Source organism: Penaeus monodon, chromosome 7 (genome assembly GCF_015228065.2).
Source record: "Penaeus monodon isolate SGIC_2016 chromosome 7, NSTDA_Pmon_1, whole genome shotgun sequence".
Classification (NCBI taxonomy): domain Eukaryota; kingdom Metazoa; phylum Arthropoda; class Malacostraca; order Decapoda; family Penaeidae; genus Penaeus; species Penaeus monodon.
In genome coordinates this window covers 21,399,567-21,407,662 of record NC_051392.1, presented here as the reverse complement: position 1 = coordinate 21,407,662, position 8,096 = coordinate 21,399,567, and the positions used below count along the sequence as shown (strand labels likewise).

Genomic DNA, 8,096 nt, shown 5'->3' with positions numbered 1-8,096 from the left:
CGAGACAGTTGTCAAAGTCAGTCCCTTCAGATAAACTGGTCAGCAATTGCATTAGTACATCATAAATAATTATAATTCTTGTGAAACAGCCAATGTGACTACCTGTTGTGATGATAGTAATAATTCAATTTTCAAGCAGCATATTATGTTAGATTAGTTTGAATTTTACAAAGCATTTTACACATTATAGTAGTTCATTCATTTCTGTTTTTACTATAACTATCACTAAAGCTATTTCCAACTTTTAAAAAATATATGAAATTTTAAATACTTAACATAAACATTTCTTTTTTTTTTTTAAGTGTGAGGATTGCTAATAAAGTAATTTGTTGTGTATCTTTAATTCAGAAACCTTATTGCTGTAGATGATGGATAGGGTGAGGTTAGATCCACCACACACGACAAAGATGACAGCATAGGTTGTTATCCTTCCCAGTTTGTATCCATGTTTTTAATTAAGGTCAAAAGTCAAATGCTTTTCATCATACCCATATCTGAGGGCCATCCACTTTGGTATACAATTTTCTTCTATATACTGTCGCTTAACCCCCTCTTCCTGATGCCCATTGTGGGGCGGGTCACGCACACAGAACCGGTTCACAACATTGACTGCCTCACACAACTTACTTTATATCAGGATGCTGCACTCCTTTACTGCCTGTCCTACTGGGTTCTGTGAGCAGCCTCTGACGAGTGTTCACGGGGATGACAAGGGTGTGAAATGACAGACAAGTAGCAATCTCCGGTTTATTGCAGTCCACAGGGTTTGTTAACAAAAACAGGTCACCCCGGGGAAGGGCGGTCACTCCACGCACACACACGGCTTCGGCAAGCCTTTTACTTCTCCTGTGACCCAACAGAATAATGCAGTCACTCTTCCTTGGGGAGAACAGTCAAGTACAAGCCACAGGTACAGCCACGGATCATACTCACGCTCACTCGTTCTTTTTCGCACGCTCCGCCAGGCAGCCTTACTCAAGCAGCAGGAGTCTCCCTCCCCCCCCCCCCTACCCCTGCGGTCAGCCAATTATGCAACAGTCAGTTTGGCACGCTTTTTTATCGCCTCCAACACACATACACCAAGTTACAAGTGCATTTCTGTAACAATACATTTCAAACTCGCACCCTTTTCTTCTTGACTATAGATCTCAATCTTGTTTTTCTTTTTTCTTTTTTTAATGAAAGGTTATAACTAAATATATTTAAACGTGTGAATAATGTTCTCGTTAGTATTACACTAACTTGTTTTAGTTGCTTTTGACAGCCGCTATATGTTGGATTACCTAATTAAATACTACATGAAGCACAGGCAAATATGAAAAAAAGTTTTCGAGAACAATGTCTCTCAGGTTCTCCAAGCAAAAACACTTGGGTGGACACTGAACAGACAAATTTCGAAGTGAACCCATGAGGCAACCACGTTAATTTATGATCACTATCAGAACTCCGCACAGAAAAACCCTGCAATTCAAGAAGTTTCTCAAGTGAGTGCTACAAGGATGCGGTCACTCTCCTTGAAAGAATTGCCTGCATCCCTGTGCTAGTTCCAACTTTGAAAGTTAAACTCGTACCATCAGCCAGCAATCCTTAAACTCTGCAGTGGCTCTTCTCATTACTGGTATCACCTCCCAAACCATGGAGGCCCGCAGACATATTGCAATCACAGCTGGATACCGCACTGAAGTTAACTAGTACCGCATGTATATCTCGCTGATAACAGCTATCAGACACTGAAGCGAATTCGGCATAAAATTCCCTCTCACAGTAAGTTACATATGTGGGTATACACTGCAGTGGAAGAAATGAAGCAAAATAAGTGTGTTTCAGTATGGCCGTTAACTTGAGCTAATTTAAGTACCCCCCCCCCCCAATCCCTTGCTCGTTACTGCCGTGGAGACTCTGAAGAAGAGATCACCCCTGCCTTGGTTCTCAGCCCTCGTTTCAACTAATTTTACATGGAAACGGAATAGAAAAAAGAAAGGAGAAGACTCCTTTCCTTTTCTCATTCTTCACCCATTTGTTCTGTCCCGTTATCCTCATGGTTAAACTATTTTTTGCCGTTTTCGCCACAATACTTTTATCATAATGCTCCTTACACGCCTTTACTCCTTCCCCTTCTAACAACCTTTACTTTATACTATACCCCATCAGCTCCCCCTCTCTACCCTTTCCACTACCATACTGCAATCTAGTACTGCTCAGCCTGTAACTTTACTCTAATCATTAATCATTCCTAATCCTTTTCGCAAATCTACCATAATACCCCCAAGCCTCACGTTATCACTATATTTTGAAAGCGCCGCTAGTGATCTTTAGTGCTGACGCGGCTTTTTTTTTTTTTTTTCAGTAAATAAAAATACTTTACCAAAGACTGTTGGAGTCTACCTTGGATGGAGGTGGTAACCATTTATGTAGCATGAATTCACTGACCGTGCTGCAGATAGACCTTCTCACCCCAGAGGGGATACCACCTCCTGCCTCAGATGGCTCAAGTCTCTTGTCAATGATGGCAATCACCTCTTCCACAGGGATGTTCCAAGCACCCTCCTGGATGACATGCATGATTTGGATGGATCCCTCCTTTACCAACCGCAATGATGTCACCAAATCAACAGTGAACAGATGGTGAAAGGTCCTAATATCAACATACAAGTTTCCAGAGGGCTTTTGGCTTGCACTATCAAGTCGGGTTGTGTTGTCCGCAGGGATGGGAAGCGTGCTTGTTGCGCCGGAATAAACAAAATAAACATATACGCAGTATCCCATTGGAATACATAATAAGTGTAATGTGGTTAGCTTAACTCAAGTTTATACTTATATTCTCAAAATTATAAGAGAACCCGTAATACTTACATTCTATTAACCAAGAGTTAATAGTAGACACTCAACCGTCGAATGCTGTCAGATAGCCAGGCCGGGCCATAAGTGAAAGGCCCGGGCGAAGCCAGAACTTCGCAAATCTCAAGCAAGCAAGCAAGCAAGCAAGCTGTCAGATATGGTATAATTACTGCGGACACGAATTCGGGATGGGATGGCCACCGGCGTGCGGAAGAAATGATGGCAATGAAGTCTGGCTGCACACGCTGCACTCAGACGGGTGAGGATCATATCCTTTCAATCAGCCATCCCATCTACAATTTAAATACGTTTTCATAAGAAAGCAGGTGCGACGGAGGTGAATGACCGAGACTCATTATGCATCCAATGTTCGATAATGTTTTGATAATACATATATAAAAAAATGTATTTTTTGTCATTTTAAAATCGAGTCCCGAGTGTGTATATGTAATGTTATTTATAGAACTGCCACCATAACGTTATTTTTTCCGTATTTCCTTATGAAACTCCGCCAAGAGCTCCCCCTAATTCCTTGCTCGTTATTGTCATGGTAGGGCATAGGAGGCGGAGACAGGGATCACCCCATTTTGCATTTTCCTCAACACTCCCACCAACAAATTTTGCATGGTCATTTCTTCTCCTTTCCCTTTCGTTCACTTCTGTCTACTTTATCCTTTTCGCCAGAATACTTTATCATAGTGCTATACTTCCGGGCTTCGCTCCCAATGGTTAATGGTTAATGGTTAAAAGCAAGATAAATGTGCTAGACATCTAAGGTCATGTAGCACTATAGTTAATGTTAGGGAAGGGTGGTTGAGTTAGTGATTAGTTGTCTAAGCTGGGCAAAGGAATTGGTGAGTGAAAGGGTTAGGGTCGGGTATGGTAAGGAGTTAGATTAGATGAAGAATATGTATGCGTTTGAGGAAAGAGAATAGGTTGTTGAAGCAAAAAGTGTGGGATTCTGTAAGGATGTCTGATAGTTGGGAGGTCGGTGAAGGGGGGATAGGTGGGGGAAAGCAGAGGTACGAGTTGTTTCAAAACGTGGGCACGGCAGTAGGATGTGTGGGATTGGAGTGTCTGGTGGTGTTTATTGACTTTATGAGAGTTAATGAGTTACATAAGGGATTCACGTGCGTAAGGAGGGAGTGGAAGGGATAGAGGGGATGGTGGGAGGGTTAATGTGGGCGGGGTTGGGGTCGGGGGGATGGGCTGTGTTGGGAGGGGGTAGGAGGATAGGGTGTAGGGGGGATATCGTTAGGAGGAGGATGGATATCAGCAGTTACTTGGAGTGTGGAAGGAGCAGGAGTTGTAACATTTGGAGGTTGAGTGTCAGTTTTCATTAGGTAATCTTGAATATTTTCAATGGTTTCTTCTGAGTTGGTTCGGGAGTTTTGGGGGGATAAAGGATTTCTTGTGAGGGGGGGAAGAGAGGACTGGTGTCTCAAGCATAGGAGCAAAGGAAGGTGGAGGTGATTGTGTGGTAGGGGAAGAAGGGGTGGAACGTTTGTTCTGTCTGTTACGGGTAGTGCGAGGAGGGAGAGGGGAAGGTGTTGGGATTGTAGTGGTGATTGAAGTATCTGTAGTAGAGATTGGAGTGTCTGGATTTAGGATGGCAAAAGAGTTTGACTGGGGAAGGTAGAAGAGGGGGGGTTAGATGTAGGGGGGGGTGGGTTTAGGAGAATTGGTAGAATGAGCAGTATTACTGGAGTAAGGAGTAAGAGAGAAACCACGTCGACGTGCTTCTTGTCTGGCTTCACGTAGTGTGAGTCCAAGTTTGAATCTGAGAGTTGCTACCTCAGACTCAAATTTATAGGTGGGACAACCCCTATAAAATACATTATGGGGGCCGCCACAGTTGGCACATGTGCGTGATTGTGCAGGGCAGTTAGATCGGGTATGGCCAGGTTGGGCACATAGTGGGCATCTGGCTGTGGAACGGCAATGTTTGGCTGGGTGTCCTAGACGCCAACAATTTTGGCACTGACGTGGAGGGGGTTGGTATGGACAAACAGGGAGGGATTCTCCTCCTATGTAGACGTTAAAGGGAAGGTCATGCCTGCGGAAGGTAATTTTGGCTATGTTAGTGGGTTTCTTTCGATGACCTCTGGGGGGAATGGAGTAGCATTGTACTGATGTTGCATCATAGTCTGTGAGACAGGCAAGTAGATCTCCACAATCTGACCAATCTTTGTCATAGATTGGGCAATTTGCTGGGGAGATTGAAACTGTTCCGGTGCAAGTATTGAGGGTTGGATGGGGTTCTGCAAGGATGGGGTTACCATATAGGTCTGTTAGTTTTGTTAATGCTATAGCTTGGTTTTCGGATGTTACTGTGACAAGACGGGAGCGGTCGGGTCGGCTACGGAAAGAGACTTTGCCTACTTGTTTTTGGAGACATTGTTGGAAGAGAAGGGTGTTGTCAGAGTAGGGAGCTGTGGGAGGGATCACGAAAAATTGGTCCCATTTGGCTGCGCTGAAGAGGGTATTCAAAATTGTTGTAGAGATAGGGGTAGTAGAAAGGCGGGGGCGTGACGAAGATGGAGTAGTGTTAAGGGAGGTAGTGTTATGGGGAGGTGGGCAATAAGGCTGTAAGGTATTAATAAGGGAGGATGGGGTGGTTGATGTTGGAGGATGTGGGGGTAGAGGTGTTGAAGTTGAGATTGCTGGGAGAGTGGAAATGTTCCTTAAGGGTTGATTGTTGGCTACTGTACTAGTAGGTATTGATGAGGGGGTAGTTATTGCAGTGATCGGAGCCGTGGTCAAAGGAGAGCCTGGGGTCAGGGAATCTGGTGGGTTTACATCGTTGGGGCTATTTGATAAAGGGGCACGCCTCATTGCCCCTAATAGTGGGGATAAGTTTTCATTACTGGCCATGGTAAGCCTGGATTATGTTGGGGATAAAAACAGTCCACCCCTCAGGGTCCCCTTGAGGGGTAAGGGCTAGATAACTAAATCAGGGGAATACCGTGCCCATGGCTCCCTCAGGCCGTTCAGGACTGGCACAAAGTCAGCCTTTCATCCTTTCAGCACGGCTCTCACACCTTAGGAGGTGGATAGCAGAAGGGTTTGGTGAAGGGACAGAAACGAAAAGTGGGAAGGAAAATAAAGACCATGCAAAATTAGTTGAGTCGAGGGCTGAGTCCCAAGGTTGGGGAGTTCCCCATCATTGGGTCCCAGTCTCCGCCTCCTAAGCCCCCCCACGACAACAACGGGCAAGGGATTGGGGGGGGGGCTTCGCTCCCAAGCTCCATCTTATCACTGTATTTTGAATACGCCGCTGTCCTTAGGTAGTTATACAGAATTTTTTAAAAATATAAATCTGCCAAGAGCTTGCTGTATGCTGTCAAAATGGTTTAGAGTTTTAGGAATGTTTCGATATTTTTCTTTTAAAAATCTTCAAGAAATCGATGGTCAATATAAGCGTCCATTGTCAATCAGCAAGCAAGCAAATCTGGGTCACCCAATTGGGGTCAATCCTGTTTCATGCTGTGTTAAGTCACCAGTAACGAAAAGTATGCAACACACTTATGATGCTGCTGTCCCATCATTAGTTTGTAGTACTGTTTGTTTTAATAGGAGTGCTACGATGTTCATACTGCATTTTTTTTTATTAAACTTAAGATTACTTTGGTAACTTTACTAATGTTATCGGCGTGTCAGCATCTAATACATGTTAAAAAGATCCATCTAGGTGTAAACAAACGCTGTAAGACTCTGAAACATTTTATGAAAGGTGTTTTTTAATATGACATAGAAAATGGAATTATTATACAAGTCCTGCTATTCGAATGTCGAAGTCCTATTGCTCGAGTGCGTGTGGTACTTCTGAAAGTTTTTTTTAAAGGACACGTTTTCCCATCAAAGGAGTGTGGGCATGTCCTTTGTTCAGAGGTTTACGGAAATTATTACTTTAAAGAATAATAGCATATATTGCATATAGTGATATTTTCTTATGTGTACGTATGCATATGGTAAAATCGCTATAAAATTTGTTGGGCATAAAAAATCCATTACCTGTTGAAGCGTACTCACATTGCAGTTTTGCGGGTACCTAAACGAGAGCTTACTCCACTAAAATGTAACAGAAAAACCTACCTGGCCTTCCTCAGGCGTGTTCCACTATTCTCAATATTTATAAATAAAAGTATGAAGTATAGCACTTTATATCGAATTCTGTCGAGTTATAACATAAATACAAGATCTAAAAATATGTCTAATTACTGCCCAACCAGTCTTTGAACATGAGATCCGTTCCATCTTCATAATTTTAAAATTCGGTGGGAGCAAAGAAGACATTGGTCTCAAGCGAGAACTAATGGATCTAAACAAATATCCAATACCTCTTCCAGACAAGAATATTAGGAAAATGAACAAAGAATGCTACAAAAAATGAAAAGAGGGATTTTAAAAATGTATAACGTTGAAAATACATATTAGTCCACTGCACCAAATTGTTGTACATATATGTTCATTGAAAATAAAAAGAATGCATTGCAGATACGAAGTGGAAAATGGAAAATATGAGCATATAGTTTCCATTGCAGAAAGGAAGCAGAAAACGGAAAATATGAGCATATAGTTTCAATCATAAATATTTCAACACGCCTTTTTCTCGCGAGCCTTAATCAGTACGTAATTTTTGGCCACTGGAGATGGGATTTTGATTCCCTTCAGAAAGACTGGGCAGGTGACGTTCGTCCCACCTTTTTTTGTATATTTTCCTCATAAAAGAAAAAAAAGTTTTACATTTACGAGAATGCATTATTTTCGTGAGTATAACGTTAACACACGATCGAAACTGAAGGTACACGTTCCAATCGCCGTCTTTCTGAAGGAAACGAGACAAGTCCCATCTTTATCTGTCAAAATTATATTCTAAATAAAAACTAAGACTTTTTTCTTCTTGCCCACCAGAGCTAGAATACTAATGGACCATTTTGTATAAACAGAAGTGTCAGATCCAGTTGGAAATCGCTTCTCTCTACAAACTGAAAAAAAGACGGTCCACTGAAATCAGGAGTAGACGACAACTACAGAAAAAATGAAGGATAATAAAATCCAACAATGAATTGTACATCATGTTTTCACATTATGTGAACATGACATAAATTTCCCAGAAATGGCCTTGTAAGCTTGTTCTTGTGACAGTGAATAAAATACAGAAGGAAAAGCAGAATTTAACATTCTTGCCGACTAGTGTTACAAAGAGACACAGGCTGGTTTTATCAGATTTACATTTTCAACATTTGAACTTTAAC

General features: G+C 42.2%; 1 protein-coding gene across 1 annotated transcript in view; it reads right to left on the bottom strand.

Moving 5' to 3' along the window:
* The window catches only part of LOC119575123 (7SK snRNA methylphosphate capping enzyme-like), a 35,004-nt gene that overhangs the window by 1,206 nt on the left and 25,702 nt on the right, over positions 1 to 8,096 (bottom strand). The gene's annotated exons all lie outside the window — the stretch shown is intronic.